We start from the raw sequence: 23,218 nt of genomic DNA, 5'->3' as shown, positions 1-23,218 counted from the left end.
GCTGACGTTTCTGAAGAGTCGAAGAAGGTTAATGACCTGTAGTCTTCTGACTGCGGTGGGAGGAATCACCTGGCTTGTGAATGAGGAGAGCAGATTACTGAGCATCCTGATTTTTTCTTCCTCGTTGTTATAGGGGCGGTAATTCTTATTAAGTATTTAAATGTTTTTTTTGCTTCTTCATGGAAAATGGTCACAAGTGAGAGAGAAAGTTTAGCAAAGGTTATTAAGTGCTTACTGGTGACATTCATTCATCTGTAGGAAATGGACTACTGCTTGAATGCTGACTTAGGAGACAGTTTGGAGCCCATACGCATATTTCTGTGTTTGTGTGCTTAGGGGATCCTCGCAGTCCAGAGCCCCCACCCAGCCTTCTTCTAGAGAAAAGGAGATGTCATTTGAGACAAAGGCAGAGCCAGAAACTGGTCCTGTGTCTGAAACCATGGTGGGTGGAGTTCAAGGAGAGCACGTGCCCTACAGAACAGGAGGGGACGTGGCCGGACTTGGTGGCAGAGCTCCTCCAGGGTGAGGGGCTGGGGCTGTCAGAGGTGGGGAACCCCTGCTCCCAGGGTGGACGAGGTGAGTGTGAGGAGGACTGCGTAGACAGTGGAGGAAGAGGAGGTGGACACGGCCTCCTCCTCTTGGGGGTTTTTGGGTAACGAGGAGGGACCTGGTGCCAGGAACCGAGGCCTGACACAATTGGGGGCTTCAGATGGAGAAGCCTGGGGCCTGGTCACCAGTCCCGTGTGTGTCAGTGAGAGTGAGAGACGAGAAGAGGAAGCAGCCATGGGGCAGGAGGAGCGGCTGTGCTCTGAAGACAGTGGGCCACAGCGGCTGGTGCGAGGGAGGGGTGTCTCCAGGAGGCAGCTCGGGAGGGGTCACAGCAGTGACTTGGCAGCACAGGTGGGGCCTCAGAGTGGGGCTTGTGGGCAGTGTGGGCTGGGTGGGGGGCACTGTGCTGCCTCAGGAGGGAGGGAGTGGGGACTGAAAACTGGCTCACAGGCAGGGCAGGCACGGCGTATTTGGTGGGACCTCCCAGAGGAATTGGTCACCTTGTCTCTGAGACCTTCTCCCGGAGGAAAGAGCTTCAGGTGAGGAGGGGGAGAGAGATGGAGGCTGCACCCCGCGAGGGGACTGGTTGGGGGTCGACCCAACCCGGAGGCCTCTGTGGCCCTCAGAGGAATCTCGAGGGTCCCCAGTCCACAGCGGGACTGTGTCGTACCCCCCACTCAGTTCCCAAGTGTGCTCTAGCCCCAGGCCCTTGGGTGGAAGTGGAGCAGAGAAGGGAACAGTTCTGTCAGGAGGGAGGGGAGATGGGAGGGAAGACAGGTGTGGCTCCGGGAGATTCCAGATTTCCATCTCCTGTGCAGCACAGTGTTCGCAAAACCGTCGAGCAGAGCAACTTGTGACCCTGAGCAGGCTAAGCTGGTGGTTGGCCCTGGCCACTCTGCAGACGTATGGGGTGTCCTGTCCTCGGAGGAAGGCCCTGTCTCCTGGGTTTAGGGAATCCTGCAAATGAAGGCACCACCCTCATCCCAGAGACAAGACTGAGCAGAGCCCGAGCGGTCCTGCTGTGCAGGCGGCTCACAGTCAAGGCGGGGCTGCCCTGCCTCCCAGCAGGCCCCTGCTGAGTGAGCTCCTGGCACCTGCAGGCCCAGGCCTTAGTGCTCAGGGCCTGAGCATCTGTGCTGGGCCTTATTCAGCCCAGACTCTGGTGACACGCTCACCTCTGCTTTAATGGGAGACACCAATGGTGCTCAGCTCCGAGCTGTGGGTCCGAGGCTTTTCTGCTGTGGGTTGTCTGAGGCGCCTTTAAAAACACTGAGAGCGGTGCAGACAGTGTTCCAGGCAGACCGGTGATTGTGATCCACAGACTTCCCGTGGGAGAGGGAGGTCAGAGCAGGCATGGGCCAAAGGGGAGTTGGGGTGCCAAGGGGAAAGCAGAGCAGGTGCACGCCCTGCCCTGGGACCTGAGAGCGGGCTCCAGGGGGACCCTGGACGCCCCAACCCCAGACAGCCGATCCTGTCCTAGTCAGCTCCACACCCTCGCGTCAGCACTGCCTTCCCCACATACGGGAGTTTTCCAGCTGCTGGGGATGAGCCCTGAGTGTCTGCGGAGCAGCGGGCGGCCTGTTGCTATTGGAGCCAGGAGGGCAGTGCCCTCCCAGGGGCCCTTTTGCTGTGAAATTGCCGATCTTCCAAATGGACAGGCTTTGGCTCGTCTGACAGAGTGAGCTCTCTTTTCTTCTAACAGCACTCTTCTTCCCCGTGTGTTTCAGCCGACCCCACTTGGGCAGCGCCCCGGACCTCAGGTTCTCTGTGGCGGACCGGCCAGCAGACTCCTTGGGCAATGGGGCGGTGCTGCGGTGCCCCCAGAAAGGCCGGCTGGCAGGGCTGCACGATGAGCCATCCAAGGCAAGGACCCGGCCGCCCCCTTCCCATCCCTGGTGGGCACCTTGTGAGGAACCTGCCCCCTCACACCGTGGTCCTGAGGTGGGTTTGGAACAAAGCGCTGATAGATTGCTTTACGTCTCCCCATTTTCCTTTTTCTGGCTAAGAGTTTACTTTGAAGGCATGCTTTTTTTCCTTAACCAATTTTGATAATTTGTGGCCTACTGTGAGGCCCAGCATGGTACTAATTAGCAGTTTTGAAATCGTCCTACGAGTAAATGGATACACATATCCATCAGCTTATAGTGAGAAGAATTCTCATTGGGAGTTTAAGTGCCTTTAACTTTTCACCTCATTCATGCCATGTATTTGTTCATACATGTCTGTGTTTGAGCTTCCACATTCAGTGAGCAGTTAGTTTGGGCCAGACATGGTCAGAAGTAGGACTCCAGCAGTGAATTAAAAACCGTGTGTGTCCTTTATCCACTGCTACATAACGAATCATTGCAAAGCTTAGTGACTTCCCAGGGAGCAGCTCACAGTCCCCAGTGCCTGTGCATTGTAGCAGGCGGGCCTGGTTCAGGGCCTCCTGAGGGCAAGGGAAGGCCCCCCAGGGCTGGATGGCAGGCTTTCAGACTCACCTGGCTGCTGGGGACAGGCCGAGGTCCCTGCCGTGTGGCTTTCCCATGGCCTGGCTTTCCTCGGAATACCCTCTGAGAGCGAGAGCGTGGGGTTTAGCCCGGGGCCTTTCACGCCCTGGTCTCAAGGCCGCACACCTTCACTTCTGTTTGCGAGAGTGAGCTGCAAAGTCCTGCCTCGCTCAGGGGCTGAGCAGGAGTTGCCCCTTCTGCCTCTTGAAGGGAGGAGGATGGAAGAATTTGTGGACCCCTTTTTAAACCCGCACAGCCTGTTGAACAGTAATGAGCAGGTAAAGGAGACCAGAGTGCCTGAGTTGTCCAAGGAGGAGGGGATGATCGTGTGTAAACAGGGTGGCCAGTGAGGTGACACCAGGAGGGTGACCTTGAACCAGAGACCCGGAGGCAGGAAGAGAAGTAGCCACTTGGAGAAAGAAAAAGGGTCACGTCAACCAGCGGAGAAAAGGGAGAGAGCAGGCCACATCAGGGAGGAGCCTGGGCTCAGGCCTGAGCAGCTCGAGGCCAGAGCCTGTTTCCTGAGGTGAGGAGGGCTGCCGGGGTGGGGAACTAAGAGCCGGGCCTCAGCCCTGTTGAGGTGGACGAGCCCATTGGGTGTCCCGGGGACATGTCAGGAGAACAGCTGAGTGTTGCGGCCTGCATCCGGGAGAGAACTCATTCAGCTCAGGGTGGATTTTGGGTTGTGGGCGTACAGATGGCATTTAAAGGCACGAGCACAGTAAAGTCACCAGGTGGGTGCCGGTGGAGAGAGATGGGGTGCAAGGGTAAAGGTATGGGGCATCCTGCATTCCAAGGTTGAGAAGGGGCACAAGGGACTGAGAAATAACCCCAAGGGAAAGCAGGGCCTGGAGCCCAGGGAAAGACATGCTGGGGGGGGGGGGGTGGCGTGGGGGAGGGCAAGGAAGGGAAGGGGCTTGGTAACATGGGTTCCTCGAGCCCCCGGCGAATTGCCCTGCAGGGCGCGGCTCACCGTGTGCTGCCAGAGAAGTGGAGACCTGGCGGGGAGGGGGACCGTAGAGGTCACTCCCAAGGAGCTTTCAGAGACCCGCAGTGGGCGCTGCAGGGAGCCCTGGAGGAGGAATCTGCTGGTTCCCCTTGTGCGATTGGAAGGCAAGAGAAGGGAGAGGACATGCCGACCGGGCTGATGGGGGTGAACCCATAGGCAGCTGGTTCGCTGGAGCAGAGCAGGAATGATGGCAGGTGGTCCTGGAGCCAGCGAATGGGGTAGCCCAGCCCTGGGGCGGGGTCGTGATGAAGACAGGAGGCCAAGGCTCTGTCCACAGGGGTAGGGAGCCAGCAAGCCAGCACCTCGAGGCTGCCCCTCAGTTCCTTTGAGGTCCTGTCTGGGAAAGAAGGCAGGACCTGGGTGACAGTGTGGCAGGGGGGATGTTTTCAGAGAGAAGGGTGTGAGGTGTGAGAGCGGGAGTGCAGCACAGGGCCCCACAGGCACTATCCCATGTGTCTCTGATGACAGAGCCACCCCTGCGGTGCAAGGAGCCATCCCCTAGAACAGCCCAAGGGCCTGTGTCCCAAGAGGAGAGCCGCGGAGGGGCTGGCCCTCCCGTCTCCTGGCTGCCCCTGCTTGCTCCTGTCTGTGGGTGTTCAGACCAGCCTGGGAAACGGAGGACTGGGAGCCTGGGAGGACGGCACACTCTGGTGAACTGGTACCAGTGATGACCGCTGATAGGGACCCAGCGGCTGCCGAGCTGAAGGGTTCTTTTTTCTTATTTTCCTCCAGCCAGGCTGATGGAGGCATGGATGTATTTTTGTAATTTTCAGTTTCTGTCTCTGACTCCATCAGCCCACCCTTGTGAATAACCTCATAGGATTGCCTGCCGTCCACGCTGAGACCTGAGTGTCACCAGGCCATCTAGGAACTGGATTCTTCCCCTGCCTGTTTCTTGAGTCCTGTTCGCTTAAGAGATGGCAGTGTCTCATGAGCATGGCCCATTTATCCAGAGTCAGGGCTTCCATGTAAAATTGGGTTCAGTTCCTGATAGACTTGAGCTGCCCTGAATGTCACTGATGAGACGTGGTCCTCTTGTGCCCAGGTGCAGACCCCAAAGGAGCAGGACTGCGAGCACACGCAGCAAGCCAGCATGCTGGCCGACGTGGCCCAGGCATTTGAGAGTGACGAGGGCGTGTCTGACGACGAGGGCAACAGGGTCACCCTCTTCAGCTCGGCCACTCAGCTGTCGCCCGGCAGGCAGGCTGATGCCAAGACTCTGACCGTGATGATGCAGGAGCAGCTGGACGTCATCAATGAAGAGATCCGGTGGGTGATCCTTAACTCAGCACCAGAAACTCGGTTTCTCTGAGGAGCTGTCTTCTCCTAGGGACGTCTGAGTGTTCCATAGTAAGAAACCTGACCTCAGGTCTGCGTCAAGAATTTTCAGTTTTGAGATGGCCCTTGATTACAGAGCTCGGTCAGCCGGGGCGTTCTGTCCATGGTGTGGTTTCCGCACTCTGCGGGGGCGGCAGGAGGCGTTGTGGGGTGTCCCCCCTCAGCTCTGAGCACCAAGGTGGGTGAGGTGCCGAGGCGGTGTCCCCTGCAGCCCGTGGACCCTCCTGTGTCCCTCAGAGCCCCCCATTTTCTGGTGAAAAGCCACCTGCTGAAAGCTGGGGTTTTGGGGTTGGCAAATTCCCACTCAGATCTGCATTTTTCTTTTTAACTTAATGCAGTGTGAAGATTGGCTTGTTGTAAGACAGTGGTCCAAGGACATGTGTTTGAGTTTTTCTCATCTCATCAGTATATTTAAGATGTTTTCTTTAGACACCGTCTTGGCAGTTATAACAATTTTCAAAACAGGATAGAATCCAAAGGCCTCCCTCGTGGTGAGCAGGGGGCCTTGGGTCTGGGTGCAGCCAGGTGGCTGGGGGCCCCGAGGCCTGCCTGGTACCACACCCTCACAGCTATGCCCGTGTCCCGAGTCCACCTTCAGAGTGGCCGCAGGCCGGTGACCCTGCACAGGACCAGGCAGAGCTGCTGCTCAGACTGTTCTCGCCACGTCAGCCCAGGCCGAGGTGCCCGTTCCTGTCGGCCGAGCGGGATGCTCCGGGGGAAAGGCAGGGGGTGTATGGGACAACCAGCAAACGCAAGTGGTGTCACCTGCCCATTTGACGCCAAGACAGACAGTTTTGTGGGCTGTGTTTGAGCACAGATGAGCTCAGAAAGATGGTCTTTCCACGTCCCTGCAGGATGTATGGAACGGTTATAGATGAATATTTTTATTTTTACAGCAAGTTGTCAGGTAAAAGTGATTTTTCCTTATTCGACAAGTTGACTTGATGTAAATGGTCAATTCTATCCATCAACTTGTTATCAACAGTGAAAAATTTTCCAGATGTATGAGTAGAAGTGAAGCTGGAGAGTTTACTTCCTGTAAGAATCTTGTATTTTAATTTGAAAATCATTTTATTTGCATAATCGTGTATTTAAACTGCTATATAAAAACATCCACCACACATTAGGGGAGAAGAGCAGAAACTGAATTCTAGGTTAATGCAGCACATTGACATGAATCCAGAAACTCAGACAAAACTGGTGGAGAACTTCATCAAGTGATGCGTTTGTATATATACAACCTTAAAAAAAAAAAAAAAAAAAGATCAACTCAGCACTTCATCTGGTCTGGAGACTTGTGTTTAGAAACTGCAGCTTGTTTGTGAATTGCTGTTTTGATTATACAGAGTTCCTGATTCCCAGTGGAAAAGACTTGAGGCACTGACGTGCATCTCTGCCCTGAGAGCAGGGGAGGTAAGGGTTGTCAACTTGAGGTATCTCTTCACAGGAAAGAGAGTGGCCACCAGGGCCCCTTCAGAATGTTAGAGTAAATAAGTGAAATCAAGCGTGAATGATCAGGGCCAGTTTGTAAGACTCAACGCTAAGTTATTCTAAGTTTGAGAATATTCAAAAGAGGAAACGTAGAACCTTTTGGCTGAGATGTTCCTTGAGCAACTGTTTCTGGAATTTGCTAATCATGACACAGAATGCCAGCCCAAATTTATTGTCCAGACAGGTTCCTCTGCTGACAAACGCAGGTGATGCATTTTATTCTATTTTAGGTTGATCGAAGAAGAGAAGGAGAACACAGAGCAGTGGGCCGAGGATACTGAGAGCAGGGAGGGCAGGGGGAGCTTAGGCAGCCTCCGTCGTTTTAAATCAGTGAGCTCCCTCAACCTGCTTCCCACCTCCTCGCATGCTGGCTCCTGCCCGCCCCTGCCCAAGCCCAGAAGGAGGCGGCACAGCCTGGCGCAGGAGGGAGACCAGCTGGGCATCATGACTCTGGTATGTGTCTGCCTCCTCCCTGCCGCATCCCTCCCCCAGCACGCTGTTTTCTGTTTGTTTTTTGTTTTTTCTCTTTATACCCAGAAGAAAATTAGGTGCATTTGCTACGCTCAGAGGTCTAAAAGTTTTTAAACTGCCTAGTCTTTAATCATTCCACAATGGCACAGAGACAAATTAGTCTTGATATTTGGACCACCAACTTAGCACGTCATCATGAACTCAGCCAGAGCCTGCCTCTGTAACGTTGGGCCTGGCCTGTGCTGGGCACAGCAGCTGCAGGGAAGTTTCTGTTCTCAGGGAGCAGACAGCTTCGTGAAAGTAACCATAGGCAGCTCTCATGGCATGGGAAAGCCATACAGCAGATTTTCCATTGGGGATGCCTGGCTGCAGGGTGCAGGACATGCGGTGGGTACAAAACCAAGAATCTACACTGGTCTGCTTGCTGATGGACCTGGCCACGTGCTCAGTCCAGCTCTGCATGTGAAACCAGGTTAAAAGCCCAGGGCCCCAGGGCCCCAGGGAAGACATCTGGCTGCCTCACTTTTCCGAGTCTAAAACTGGGATGACGACCTAGGGCTTTTGGTGACAGAGTGTGCGGCTATAAAGCACATGTTCCAGCTTTCTTGGGTGTTTAGCTTACGTGTTGTGAGTGTATTGTTGTTTACCCCATGAAATCACGTGTGCAACATTCTGCTTTGTAACTGGACTTGTATTGTCTCTTTTTTCTGTTACCACCCATTTCATGTTAGCTGCATTGTTAGTCTGCTTATAATTAAATTAACCGTGAATCATTTTAGCGGCCTGTGAAGTGGTAACCAGTCCATTTTGTGGTCTTTTGACACTGTTTTTATAATTGGCATCATTGGCTAATTAGTTGATATTTAAAATTCTTTGATGATTTCTCTGTGGTTTCATGCTTGATTTCTTTCCAAATATTTGGAAAAAAACAGTTCTGTATGTTTTCCTTGCTGTTGGAGTTCTCTGACAGTGTGTCTGCTTTCATCATTGGTTTTGATTCCCTCTCTCATCCTGTTGTCTGCTTAGTCATCATGAATCCAGATCCCCCCCAGCCCCCGAGGCTGTAGTTTACCCATCCATCTCCCGTCCCCCGTCCCCTCACTTGCTCTGGTCATAGCCGTTCTGTGGTCCACAGCGTGTGTCCCCTTAGTCGGGTTTGTGCTTTGTCTTCATGTGTCATTAAATGGTGTTTTTCCCCCATAGCAGTAAGTTGAATTGGTGTATCACTGTGCAGTTACAGGAGAAGGCAGTGGCAACCCACTCCAGTACTCTTGCCTGGAAAATCCCATGGAATGGACAGAGGAACCTGGTAGGCTGCAGTCCATGGGGTCGCACAGAGTCGGACACGACTGAAGGGACTTAGCAGCAGCAGCACGCAGTTATAAGCATAATATATGTAGATGGATCCTAAACTACATATCATGTGTAATTCATAAATGAGATTGTGCTTACATGAAGAAATGATCCTCTTAAGTGTAGAATTAATGGACTTTTAGATATGCAGATGACATCACCCTTAAGGCAGAAAGTGAGAGGAACTAGAAAGCCTCTTGATGAAAGTGAAAGAGGAGAGTGAAAAAGTTGGCTTAAAGCTCACCATTCAGAAAACTAAGATCATGGTATCTGGTCCCATCACTTCATAGGAAATAGATGGGGAAACAGTGTCAGACTTTATTTTTGGGGGGCTCCAAAATCACTGCAGATGGTGACTGCAGCCATGAAATTAAAAGGCGCTTACTCATTGGAAGCAAAGTTATGACCAACATAGATAGCGTATTCAAAAGCAGAGACATTACTTTGCCAACAAACGTCCATCTAGTCAAGGCTATGGTTTTTCCAGTTGTCATGTATGGATATGAAAGTTGGACTGTGAAGAAAGCTGAGCATCAAAGAATTGATGCTTTTGAGCTGTGGTGTTGGAGAAGACTCTTGAGAGTGAGTCCCTTGGACTGCAAGGAGATGCAACCAGTCCATTCTAAAGGAGATCAGTCCTGGGTGTTCATTGGAAGGACTGATGCTAACGCTGAAACTCCAGCACTTTGGCCACCTCAAGTGAAGTGTTGACGCACTGGAAAAGACTCTCATGCTGGGAGGAATTGGGGGAAGGAGGAGAAGGGGAGGACAGAGGATGAATGGCTGGATGGCATCACCAACTCAATGGACATGAGTTTGGGTGAACTCCAAGAGTTGGTGATGGACAGGGGGTCCTGGCATGCTGTGATTCATGGGGTCACAAAGAGTCGGACACGACTGAGCAACTGAACTGAACTGAACTGAACTGACACAATATCCTTTCTGTGTTGGTGCTTGTATTTAAGACTGTAAATCTCATCAGCGTTTGCACCGTTAATGTCTCTATTAGACTCGTTAAGAAAGTATCTTCTATGGTTAATAAAATGTAAAGACTGCACCTGCTATTATGCTAGCTTTCATTCTTACATATTTTCACAGGGAACTTGCTTTAATGAATTTATTGTGAGAAGTTTTAAATCAAATTCTATGTCAGGATTTTACATTAAAGTCCAGGAGGTGGTTAGATTTGTTCAAGGTTAAAATAGATATTATGGTAACTTCCTCATCAGTTAAATTAATAATTTAAAGTACAACATGTTTTTGATTAAGAGAAACTAACTTATAGAGAAATTTGGCTGAGAATAGACACCTGTTAAGGCCCTTTGTTGTACAGAATGCTATGCTTTAATAAATCATGATGTTGTAATAGAATGGTATCTTCCTGAGTAATAATTTATACTGTTTCTCTAGTAAATCTTGAATACTTTTTTAACTTCTGTGGTCAAAAAAAATGTTCTGTTTCCAGTCACATGTTCTCTAAATCTTCATGTCACTTACATGTTTGCCATCATTTTTGCTTTACTGTATTTGCCTCTACGGATTCTTGAAATTTTAGCTTCAAAGTCGCAAAGAATCTGGTTTCTCTTCATTTCTTTGCATGCATCTATCAGCCTAGTGATTTAAGGAAGCAGCGTCGAAAGGTAAACTATTTAGTAATGTAGCACACCTTGGTTTCTCTGTGAAGTATTAAAGAGTCCTTATCATTTAACGTGAATGAACACTGTGTGGTTATGTCCTGTTGAATAATTGACGTTTTAATGGAAGTGATGAAACTCACCCACCACTTAAAATGTGCTGATGGTTCTGTTGGAAATAGGTCATTCGTTGGGACAATTGTAACAGTTTGCCTTTCTCCCACTTGTTTGCCTTCTGATCATCTCATGCTTGTTTATAATAGACATAGTATTATTTCTTATTTTTAAAAATTTCTGTACTTACGTTTTTGGCCATGCTGCACAGCTTATGGGATCTTAGTTCCCCAAGCAGGGATCAGACCAGTGTGCCGGCAGTGAAAGTGCCAAGTCTTAACCTTTGGACCACCATGGAATTTCCGCTTAGTGTTTTCATGTAAGAAATGACTGAATCAGAGCCATAGATGTTAGATTTGCGGGAAGCCAACTTAATGATGGTGGGTAGGAGTGTGCAGGAGACTCTGTGTGCTGGGCATGTGCTTTCCGAGTCTGTCATCTCATCCTCAGGTGAGGTCCAGGCTGCTGCTATCCCCATTCAGCAGACATAGACACTGAGGCTTAGCGAGGCCGGGCACCCTGCCCAGGCTCTCACACCCAGCAGCGTGGTGCGGACTGGTCTGATCAGAGCCTGGACACTTAACCATGGTGCTGTCCAGCCCGCTTTCCTCTAGAGGCTCTTGTGTCCATCACGGCATCCCTGATGGAGGGAGCATCAGGAGGGAGTTCTGCCTCTCCCCTCAGGTCACTTGGATGAGCCCCTGTTGTTGGAGTCCAGTGCCCCAAGGGCTGGCCTTCCTTGTCCCTCTCCTGCTCCCAGCACACTGACCAAGAACTCCTGGGCCTTCCTGCAGGACTGGGGCGGCCGTGCTCCAGTTCAGGCAGCTCAGTGCCCAGGAGACCTTCTGCTGAGCACAGCAGAGCAGCGCGGTCCCCCTGGGGTTGGTGACCTGGGTGTGCCGCTCGCCTGCTCTGTGGCCTGCTTTGCTGTCCTGTTCAGCGAGGACACGGCACTGCCCTTCCTAGCCACATGTGGCACCAGTGGTGTGGCTCCCATCCTGGGGGAGGGCAGCCAGGCTGCAGACCCAGAGGCCTTCCTCAGGAGGAGGCCTGGGGAAAGGTGCTGGCCTGGGCCCTGACTCTGAGGCAGGTGTTTGTCTCCACTGAGTCCACAGTCAACCCAGGCGTGTCACTTCCCTGCTCTGTTCGTTGTTGTTTTCTGATTTTTATAAATGCTTCTTTTTACTTGACTTTGAGATTGATCCCTGTTCAGTTCCATGTGGAAAATTTCTAGCCTTTGTAGCCTTCTGTTGTCTGAGGTTTCTTGTTAGAGCTCAGGGGAGGGAGCCCAGTTTACCCAACTGCTGTTAAATGAGTTCAGCTGTATTTTGCACTAAGTTACTTTGTTGTCACCAAGCTCCTGTGGGGCTGCACGGGATCAGTATTCCTTACAGAATCCCACCAAAGAGGCACAGGTTAGTTGGTCAAAACAACGCACTCATTGTTTATAACAATACATGCCATGCATGTTTCCTAAAACCTCCCCTGGTTTAACCACACACCGACATGTATCAGTGAGACCTGTTTGGACCCTGCAGGGTTAATCTGTTCCCACACTGTCTTTCCTTTCCTCACACCCAGGACCAGCGGAAACGCTGGGAGTCCAAGAGAGATCATCTTATTCTTCTTTTTTTTTGATTAGTTTATTTTTTAATTGAAAGGTAATTGCTTTACAGAATTTTCTTTTCTGTCAAACCTCAACATGAATCAGCCATAGGTACCCATATATCTCCTCCCTTTTGAACTTCCCACTGCTCTAGGGTGATACAAGATCATCTCTTAGTGAAGACCTGGGGGTGCCTTATGGAAACCACTGTGAGCGAATGACACTCAAACTGCGTGTAAGTACTTCAGTGGGTAGTCCCCAGTCTGTATGTTACCAAGAAATACGATCCAGGCACATGGTGTTCGCGTGGAGGGGTTAGGTACCTTTTCTGTGTTTCTCTTGTTGTCATGGCTTCCAGTAACCTGCATCATCACTACAAATGATCTTGGATGGTGGCACAAGCTGTGTCTTTTTCTCCTTCAAACAGAAAGGTCTGGACGCCTTTGCTGAGAGGTTTTGTACTCTAGCTGTGGTGCTTCTGAGCAGCATCTGGTGATGAGCACAGGCCTTTCATCAGGGCAGTTCATGCCATGCAGGATTCACGGTGCCAGCATCGCTCTGCTGTCCTGCCCCGCACGGCCATCTGGTCGCTGGATTCCAGGGAGGGCCGAGGCCAGCTGCAGGGAGGCTCCCGTCCGGGGTCTCTGCACTCAGTCAGATGCTCTCACTGCCCCATAGCCCCGCTTTTTTTGAACAAGACAGTCCTTTAAGATGGCATTAAGCTATAACAAGGGTTTTTTTGTACTTGGGGGAAAGCATAGCTAATAGATCTTCAAATAAGTTTCTGGTTATAATGTAAAGCCTGTGTGATTGCCTTTTTCAGAACAGTCTATTGTTAGCCAATTTGACACTTACCTCACTCCCTCAGCTGCCAGCTATACGGGAAGAGGTAGGAGATGACAAGACCTCCATCAAATGTGAAACCTCGACCCTCGTCTGGCCGCGGTCCCTTCAGCTGGGCCGCCTGCACACGGGGGCGCTGCGCACAGCCACCCATGAGGACCTCAGGGACGCCCACAAGTAAGCGACCTGTGTATGCATCGTCAGTTTCAGGAGCCCTGCGCCTCTTGTCTTGAAAGAGTTGCAAGGATGATTTTAAAGGAATACCACTGAGTTCGGTGCCTGTGTTTAGTGGTGAACTTCAGGTGCTGGGGAAGAAGAGCTCAGTGACCTCAGTGATTTTAGAAAACGTCCATCTCTACAGATTGACTCCTGTGGGAGCTTTCTTCCTGCTCTTGGTAGAGGTCTGCCTGGCCTGGGGCACGTTCCTGATGGTGACGGCCCCGTGCCTCTCAGGTTCGCTCTTGAGGTTCTCTCCCTTTTCTGCAGGCGTCTCCTCTCAGGAGACCCTGTCCCCTCCTGTGACTGACACTGTCCCCATTCAGACCACTACTTGCTGAGCTCCCGTCCTGAGCCAGGCAGCACTCGATGGGGGGCACGTGTGGTCAACTGACCAGCAGCCCTACACGGTGACCTGCCACAGCCGCGGATGGTTACCCTGTGGGAGGCGGGGGGACCTACCCAGAGCAGGGGAGCTCGTCTTCTCCTGGAGCGTCATCACCTGCCGAGCAGCGACCCTAAGGGAGGGTCAGAGCGCCCTCTGCACCAGCTGGCCTGGAGTCAAGCCCTCCTCGGGGGAGAGCTCGAGGCAGAGAATCTCAGCTTCCCAGTGCGGTTGTCTTACGCCGCGAGCCTGCATTGCTCGTGTGGAGTGTGGTTGGTGAAGGAGACTCCAACTGTCAGCTGCGAGGTTGAGGCGCGGGTGTTGCTGGGTGCCCGTTTCTATCAGTAGCTCTTGTGGAGGGGTGTGTGTTTGCACAAGGCTGCCAGTTAAAGGTCGTTTTCTCTCCCCGAAGCTCCATAGGCTCTCAGGACAGCCCCGGGAATAACCCCAGCAGCAGCAGCAGCAGCCAGGGCTCGCTGCACAAAGCCCCAAAGAAGAAGGGCATCATGTCCTCCATCAGCCGCTTGTTTCACAAGAAGGAAAAGGGCTGGCCTGAACACCCCAGCAAGGAGGTGTTAGGACCAGGTGGGTGCTTCACTGTTCAGAGGGAGGAGGGCCTGCAGGCATCTCCCTTCTGTGTCTCCCCTGTCGTCCCCACGAGGCTCCTGTCAATCACGCTGGGGGTCCTCCTGGGAACAGGAGTGGAGGAGGCATCTGTCTTCTCAATGGGTCTGAGATGATCGGCTGAGTTAATGAGTGGATGGTTGGATGGATGGATGAATTAAGAGTGGATGGATGGATTGATTAGTGAGTGGTGGATGGATGAACAGATGGCTGGCTGGATGGGTGGGTGAACGGAGCATGGAATGAATAAAGCAGATGATTGTACTCCAGTGCTAGAAACATATTCTACGAAATTGATTGAGTAGGAGCTGGGCGATGATTGTTTCATCCTAACAGTGACATGTGTTTGGAAACGGCCTAAGTGCTCCTCAGAGAGGGGTGAGGTACAATCTGTGGACACCCCACAAGGAACAGCCCGCCCTCCTTCCTGCCACCTCCCCCATCCCCAGGAGCTCATCAGGGGTTCTGCCCATGCCCCCTACCCCACCCCACAGCCACAGAGGTCCTCCTGGGGTCCTCATCACACAGGGTTATCATCAGGCCCCCATATCACTCAGCTTCCTCTCCTTGAGGACAGCGTATGTTCCTGCCTCTTCAGCCACAAATGTGTTGAGTCTCGTTTGTGCTGGGTGTGGGATTTACAGGGGTAAGTAAAGCAGATGTGGTCTGGAGCACAGTTAAGTGACGAGAGAACAAGGAGCAGATTATTAAATGCTATCCCTATTAGTAGTAAATACAATGCTGAGATGGATGGTGCATTGATTATGTACCAGATGCCGTGTGTGCCCCTTACCAAGCAGGTGCTGCCCCCTTCCGATTTACAGAGGAGGACACAGTGACAGTCACGTGGTTAGGGAGCGGTTAGGGCAGGTTCACACCCACCCAGTGGGACCAGACACTTTGCCGAGCCCCAGCCACCACTCTCGTGGATGAAACAGGAATGAGATGGCTCTATGGCATGATGATTCAATGGACATGAGTTGGAGCAAACTCCAGGAGATAGTGAAGGACAGGAAAGCCTGGAGTGCTGCAATCCAAGGAGTGACAAGAGTCGGACACAACTGAGCGACTGAACTAAAACCTGAGTGTGTGCTAACCTGTTTCAGTCGTGTCTGACTCTGCGACCCCAGGAACTGTAGCACACTAGCTCCTCTGTTCATGGGATTCTCCAGGCAAGAAGACTGGAGTGGGTTGCCATGCCCTCTTCCAGGGCATCTTCTCAACCCAGGGATCGAACCCACATCTCTCATTATCTCTTGCATTGGCAGGCAGGATCTTTACCCCTAGCGCCACCTGGAAAGCCCCAGTGAATGCTGACAACTAGAAATGCAGAAAATAAGGGCTGCTCCTAAGTTAAACTGGAAGAGCAGCAAGCACAGGTTGTAAAGAGGAAAACACACGATGAGCGACAACAGCGCCAACAGAAACAAGGGATGCGTTCACCCACAGAAAGAAAACATCTGTGCCATTCGGAAGAGGAGCCCGCCAGCGCTTGGAGGGACAGTTGGAACCAGAATGAAAACCGAGGCCATGGTCAGCAGTGCCCACCACACGGCCTGGGTGGCGTGGTGTCACTTACCGGGCTTCCTGTATCCCCAGAGCTGCTGGCAGTAACATCTCTGAGTGCCAGGCCGGGCAGCGTCCCCGAGTGAGCTAAGGCATCACTGCTCTCCTTCCAGTGCTGCTCCGGCACCCTCTGTGGGCGGCCACCCTCATCCCCTGCCCTGCCACTTGCTGGGGCCCAGCTGTCCCCCTGGAATCCTTTCAGCCCTTGAGCTTGGGTGTTCCCAGCCCTCTGCCACACCGGACTGGGACGCAACTCAGGACTTGGGCTTGAGATATCAAGGTGAATCTGGAAGGACACCACCCTGGGGCCTGTGAGAGAGCAGGAGAGCAAAGCCCCTATGGGGAGGAAGCAGAGCTGGGGGAACGTGCCCACAGCCTCCACTGCCTCCTGCACAAGCGCCTTTTCTTTGTCTCTCCTTGACCTGAAACAAACCCCAGCTGCTGCTGCTCCGCAGGTGATTGCTAAAGATGCACCTCCTGCCAGAGCTATTGTCCTGCTGCTCTGGGGCTGCCTGAGTGTGCTCAGGAGTATCAGACAAGTAGGGCTGCCACACCTCATACTGGAGGTGGGGGGCCTGATACTGGGGAAGGGTCGGAGGTAGGGGGAGGGTTTGAGGTTCGGGGAGGGCCTGATGCTGGCCTAGGGCCGTGATGCTGGACTGGGGTCTGATGCTGTACTAGGGTCTGATGCTGGACTTGGGTGCATCATTTGGATCCCCGTCAAGGTTGCCCTCAGACACCCCACGCTGTGACCGATGGCGAGCCTCGACACCTGCACTTTGTTCCCACCCTCAGCCCGCTGCCCACACTTCAGCAGCAGAGGGGCCCTGTCCCCGCAGATGCTGAAGTGATGGAGCCTCTTGTCTCCGGAGCCAAGGGCATGAACACACCATCGGTCGTCCTCTAGGGACACCTATGCTTCCGCCTTCTGGCCTTTCCATTGCATCCGTCCGTTTCTCTTAACAGAATGTCCGTGTGATGACATGGGCTCCCATTACCAGCTCTGGTCTGTTCTCAGTGAGAGTACAGCTTACCCTCGGCACTCTTTATTGGCCCTGGGAAATTTTGCTTCAGTACTTTATTGAAAGAAAGCAATAAATAATACTGTGATAAAAATAGTTCAAAAGTAGACTGTACATACTTTGTCACATATTCAGGAAGTTCACAAAAGATTAATAGGAAAATAGAATGATAACAATGAATTGTACCAGTAAATTAAAGGCGGAACCCACATGTAAAGAAACATGCTGTCTCTGTCTACCAAGATACCAGCTGCATAATAAATACGCATCTGAACGCATCTCTTGCTGGCTTTTTTAATGTGCCGCTGAAAAAGTAAAAATTACATTTGCTACTTATACAATCCAGAATGGCTATGTCATCACAATCTAAAAATGTACGCCTAGGTCCATTCTTTAAACATGTTTACAATCATGTAAAAAGATGATTTCCATAAAAATAAGGCCTTTGTCAGAGCTACACTACCCTGTCTGTCTGGGAAGTGGCACCTTCACTGTCCAGCTCGATGGCTCTGCAGTGGGTGCAGGGCATCGAGATTGGTCCCCAAAGAGTCTCACCAGAGAGGAGGGATCCGGGTCCACAGAGACTGGGTTACAGGAGAGATTTTCAGTCTTCTTATAGGCATCCTTTCAGCCCAAATTTCATTAGAAGCTCACATTTAACACCCAGTACTTTTAAATCACTTCACGCTGTGGACAAAAAGCATTTCTTGCTAGAAAAAGTACAGTTTAGGCTTTTACATCCAACAACAATTGGTTGAAATTAAGTTTGCTTATTTCAGAGTGATTGTTGGAGAGCTTGGTTACATTCTGGAAGGATAATAAAGCACACCGTGTCATGATTTTACAATCGCAGGAAAACCCCTTCTCTCATGGTTTAACATTGAAAAATTAAACAAGAATAATTACAATAAATGCATCATTTACAAAAGCCCTGTGTTTGTTCATAGGATTTATACAGACAAGCACTACAGTACATTCATTTGAAAGACTGAAATCAGGTATCAGAACATGAATTGATCTGAAAGGATATTCATAGCCTGAATATACAAGAAAAAGGAAGTAATTATATAAATGAAGTCATAAGTTTACATAAATATCAGAAACATTAAATTCTAAAATATTTTCTCTATGGTATTCATGAATTTTTCACTAATTAAAAACCCTGTAATATCTTCGGGTCCATGTAACAAGTGTTAACAGAGTAAAGATTCCATCGAGTTCAAAATGTAGTCTTTGTTGTATACTGGATGCTGTATAAACATCTGGAGAATTTGTGCAGGTAAACTGGAAACACACACACACAAAAGTCAGTCCTGGGTTGGCAGCTGGTGCCCCAGCCCCTGCCCCTCCTGACACCCCCACCCCCCCACCCCATTTGGGGCTTCAGCTGCTTTGAGAATTCAGAGAAACATGGAGGACCAAGCAGATCAAGGAGAGAACTCTGTGGCTGACTTTATTCTGACATATAGCTAAAAGCTGCTGATAAAAAAAACCTCAAAAGCCCAATCCAGCTTTTTAGCTGAGATGTGAACAGGACAGAGCAGACAGCCTCCTGCCCTCAGAGTTGCTCAGCAGGGCTGGGCCCCAGGGCCGGACCCACCAGAGGACCACCCAGAGCAGCACCTGCAAGGGAGGGTGGCCCCTTAGCGGCGGCCAAGCCCCAGATGCCGGTGCACCTCCATGTGAAACGCTGGCCTCCACACGGAGAGGCCCAGGGCAGGGCAGCCTCGTGAACCCTGACGCTCTGGGCCCTGTTCCCTCCGAGAACGTGCACGCAGGGCGTGGCCGGCAGCACTGCCGCTGTGGGAGGGATACCCATGCGTCCCTATGTGAGGGGCCTTGGCCATGCTCTGACAACTCCGGCGGCAATGGGGCGCCAAGGTCACGTTCTCTGCTGTGAGGGTTCTCCCAGGCTAACCTCCAGAGACCCACTGACCCTCCACTCCCTGGGGCGTGGGCTCCGTGCCCCCACAGGACCAGGCTGGCCTGTCCTCACCCCAAAGCACATCAGGAGCAAGTCCTGACTGTAGCAGAATCCAGCCCCTGCGTTCCCGCCACACTGCCTGGTCCCATGAGCGCGGGAGGAAGGGTGCAAACACAGAGTGCGGTTAGTCGTGCAACGTCACATGGGGCACGAGGACACACAACGCACACCCGCAGCAGTGCCCACTCCTACTGAGGGTCTGGGGAAACTTCTAGAGGGTGGATGAGCCGGAGAGAGCGAGCCTGGGGGCTGCCACGTGGGGGTCCCTGCCACCCGGGGTAGGGGGAGAGCGGTCAGTGGCACATTTGATGACGTAAACGTGGTCATGGGGACAGATACTCCACGTCGGCAGCTGCCAGTCTCTCCTTAGACCTACGGATTCACAGAGCTCCACATTCACAGATTCCACACAGTCTATTGTTACTCAATTTTACACTTACCTCATTCCCTCAGCTGCCAGCTTTAGGAGAAAGAGGTACGAGATGACAAGACCACCATCAAATGTGAGCCCTCGAGATCAGATGAGATCAGGCGCGTTCAGGGTGGTATGGCCGTAGAAGGAGGCGGCTGCCGCCGGGCGCCCTAAGAGCCCTGCGCTGTGCCTCCCTTTCGCTCTGACCTGTCGGTCGGGCCAGCCGACAGCACCTCACCACGGGGGCGCGCGCTGTACTTGAGCCGAATGACCCGCGACCAGACTCCAGCCAGCCAATGCCGCCACGCCCCCAAACACCGCCACCCCGCGGCCAGCAAAGGCCTGGCCAGGTTCGGCAGCCCGGAGGGCTTCCGGGACCCCCAGCGGCATGCCGGGCGTGCGTGCATGCGGGGCCTGGGGAGTGGGCTGAGGGGCGCGGAGGTCTCGGCGACCTCCACTCCAGGCCTCTCCTGGCCCGGCCGCGCTCTGCGAGCCTGGCCTCCCCCGATTCCGTTCGCTGCCCAGGGCCATGCGGCCCGGAGGTGTCTGACTTTCGGCCCCACCGCCGCCCGACCCCCGCGGCCCTCGGGCCTCTGAGCCTCCTGCGGGCCTAGGCGCAGCCCAGCCAGGGCCCTGAGCACCCATCCTGCCCGACACCTGCCCTATGCCCAAACCCACCGGGAGCCACGGAGGCGCGGTCCACCCGAGCGCCTCAGCCCCGCCCCTTCGCCCTACCAAGCCGCCCCCCCCCACTTTCCCCCGCCACCGGACAAGCACACAACCTTCCTGTGAGAGCAGACGAGCGACAGGCAGGCACTCGGACAGACACACAGACAGTCGACAGCCCGCCGTCGCAACCTCGTCAGCCAGAGCCATAGCACCTGTGAGAGGCCAGGACCAGAGGAACGGACGGGCCGCCGGGTGTCAGGAGAGACAGAGGCAGAAAGAGATCAAAGTTCAGAGATAGACTCCAGGACTGTGAGAGGAAGATACAGATAGACAGACAGACAGACAGACAGACGCGTGTGTGCGTGCACACACACACACACACACACACGGAGGCAGAGACAGAGGGAGACACAGAGCGAGCGACAGAGAGACAGCAAACAGGAGACAGACAGGGGAGAGAGGATGGCATCGGATCTGAGACAGACACACTGGCACAGCCCATGACGCACCTCAGAGGAAGGCCACACGGAAGAAGCCGCTTCCCCAAGGGAGGGGGCATCAGCCTTGGGCCGGGCCTGGCTGGCCGCGGTGCCCTGGGGCTGGCGGTCACCCGTGGGGACCCCAAGACTTCCTCAAAGCCGAGGTCTCAAAGGTCCCCTTTGGCCTGGCTACCTAAGGCGAGACCCAGCCCCCACCCCCAGGCCAGAGGGTGAGTGTGTGAGAGTGTGTGTGAGTGTGTCCATGGGTGAGGGTGGGGTCGGGTCGACTTGGGGCCGGGTGGATACCCAGAGTGGAGGGGGGAGGGTGTGGAGGCCGGGGGTTGGGAAGCTTGCGCGTCCTCTTGCTGTCTCTCTCTCCCTCTTTCTCCGTCTCCCTTACCTGTGGTTTCTAGCTCTTGACCTGTCTTGGCGGCAGGGTGTGTGTGTGTGTGTGTGTGTGTACCTCCAAACCCAAAGCAACTTTCTATGGAGACATAGTGAAGGGTAAATGCATTCTTACTCATCTGATATATCCTAAAACACTGGACATGTCTGGACTCAAACTTTCAGGGCCGCCTTCCTGCCACCTCTGGCAAGCATTGATGGTGCAACTGTAATCCTCTAAAGGACCAAAAGTCCTGTACAAGTCCAGACATCTGCTCTGTACAGTCTCTTCCTACAGTACAGAAAAGTATAGAACAGAATGACACATTCTTTGTTAATTGTACAGATGAATCAGCTGCTATCTGCTGCCTAGTCAACATGGTCAACGTGAGGGAGTCAAGCAAGAGTTCCAAATCTCTTGAATGTGGTCCTTGGAAATACTTCTGTTCTTAGTTGCTCAGTTGTGCCCAACTTGTATGCTACCCATGGACTGTGGCCAGTCAGGCTGCTCTGTCCGTGGCATTTCCCAGTCAAGAATACTGGAGTGGTTTGCCATTTCTTTCTCCAGGGGATCTTCCCGACCCAGGGATCAAACCTGAGTCTCCTGCAGGTGGATGCCTTCCCATCTGAGCCACAATACAACGAATTGCCTAGTCAAAATACAAAGAAAAGAGCTAGTGTTCTACTAAGTGGAAAGATGATTTAAGAAACGGAAGCTTTCCTTTGTTGGTATATTTGAATCTTTGTTTAGTTTTATTTTATTTTTACGATTAAGGCTACTTGAACAAGGCAATGGAGAAACCCCAGAGTTGAAAAGCAATTGACTTATTAAAAGAAACATGTGGCAGGTGAAACTTTCTTCATTTTTTAGAGTTGGTCCAATGCAAAATCTTTATTCAACAAATATGACTCTTGTGAACTTTATTTCAAATCTCCACGATGAATCACTAAGGCATCAAGGAAGAAAGGAGTAGAGGTGGAGAAAAAAAGAGCAACCTTTCCCCTTGGCTCCATCTCAACCAGCTGCTTAGTTCCTTCATCTCATGGACTACGATCTGGGATAATCTTGTTTGTCTGATTTTTGTTTGAGGACCGTTTCTAGTCACAGGGCTAGAAACAGTGGAGGGGGTAAGCCCTTCTTTCCATTCCACATCAGACCCAGTGGGCAGTCCAGGCCCTGCCCACTGCATTGAGTCTGTAGCAACAGAATCACCAGTGATGCTGGTTAACAGTGCATATTCCTGGAATCCACTCCATTCGCTACTGACTCTTTAAGGTGGTGGTAAACCAGGGTTGAGATGCAGGAAGAATTTCAGGCAGGGAAAATAGCATCTTGGAAGGCTACATGACAAGGGAACCTTAGTACATTCAAGAAATGAAAAATGCCCTATGGGATGGAACCAAAAGAGTGCAGAGGGCATTCCAGTGAAAAGAAATCAGAGAAGAAAGTGGGGACCAAGCAATGAAGGGATTTGGTCATATCTTCACTATGATGGGAAAATACAAGAGCAGTTGGAGCAGGGAGGTGATAGAATTGCATCTGCATTTCCAAAAGGTCATCTTGCTCCACATCACTCATGACTGGACAGACTCAACTCCAAACTACAACGAGGTTCCACTTCACATTAGTCAGAATGGTCCTCATGGAAAAGTCTGTAGATAACAAATGCTGGAGAGGATGTGGAGAAAAGGGAACTCGCCTCCACCGTTAGTAGGAATGTGAGTTGGTAGAGCCACTATGGAAAAGAGTATAGAGGTTCCTGAAGGAACTAAAACTAGAAGTACCATATGATTCAGCAGTCCCACTCCCAGGCATATATCCACCAAAAGTATAACTGAACAAGATACATGCACCGTCTATGCACATATATCTGTGTGTGCGTGCGGGTGCGCCCGAGCACAGGCGTTCGCCTGCGAGGATGGGGGTGGGGTGGGGGTGGGGCTTGGGGTAGGGCTGGGGCTGGGGCTGGGGCTGGAGCTGGTGCAGCCCCCCCGGGATTGCCTGAGGCACGCCAAGGGAGCCCCAGACAGAGACCCGCGGGACGGTTGTCTGGTTTCCTGGAAGCCAAATGCGGAGGGGCTCGCGGGCCGCACGGAGGCAACCCAGGTCTGCAGCTGGAGTCAGTGCCCTGGCCACCCACCCCCAGGAGGGGCTGGGGCTGCGGGAGCCCAAGAGTTGGGACGTGGGGCAGGGGCTAAAGGAGAGGGAAGGCAAAGAGCCTACAGCACCCGGTATGCCCAGGTGGTCTCCCACCCAAGTACTAACCAGGCCCGACCCTGCTTAGCTTCCGAGATCAGATGAGATAGGGCGCGTTCAGGGTGCTATGGCCTTAGACGGAGGCTGCTGCCGCCCGGCGCCCTAAGAGCCCTGCGCTGCACCTCCCTTTCGCTCTGACTTGCCGGTCAGCCATTCCGTCTACAAGTAATTTTACTCCCTCCCCTTTCTCTCCCTGCTTTCTGAGAGTCTCTCTCCTTCCATACTTGATGGTGTAATGAATGGATGCCTTAGATCATTTTCCCTCAACATTTTTTCTCTTTATTTTTACATTGATTTCTATGAATTCATCTTCAAGTTTATGG

At 52.3% G+C, this 23,218-nt stretch overlaps 2 pseudogenes across 1 annotated transcript; both read right to left on the bottom strand.

The window, feature by feature from the left end:
• Window positions 1-19,276: 19,276 nt before the first annotated feature.
• Window positions 19,277-21,867, bottom strand: LOC147343366 (uncharacterized; annotated as a pseudogene). The gene has a single exon (XR_015156055.1). The product of XR_015156055.1 is annotated as an uncharacterized LOC147343366 (transcript).
• A 988-nt stretch (window positions 21,868-22,855) lies between these two features.
• On the bottom strand, window positions 22,856-22,974 carry LOC147343365 (5S ribosomal RNA; annotated as a pseudogene).
• Between the last annotated feature and the right edge of the window lie 244 nt (window positions 22,975-23,218).

Source organism: Bos grunniens, chromosome 27, assembly GCF_055505025.1.
Source record: "Bos grunniens cultivar Pamir isolate PY7600 chromosome 27, Bosgru_T2T1.0, whole genome shotgun sequence".
Classification (NCBI taxonomy): Eukaryota; Metazoa; Chordata; class Mammalia; order Artiodactyla; family Bovidae; genus Bos; species Bos grunniens.
Note: the sequence above shows the minus strand (reverse complement) of the source record. Positions and strands in the feature narration are given on the sequence as shown.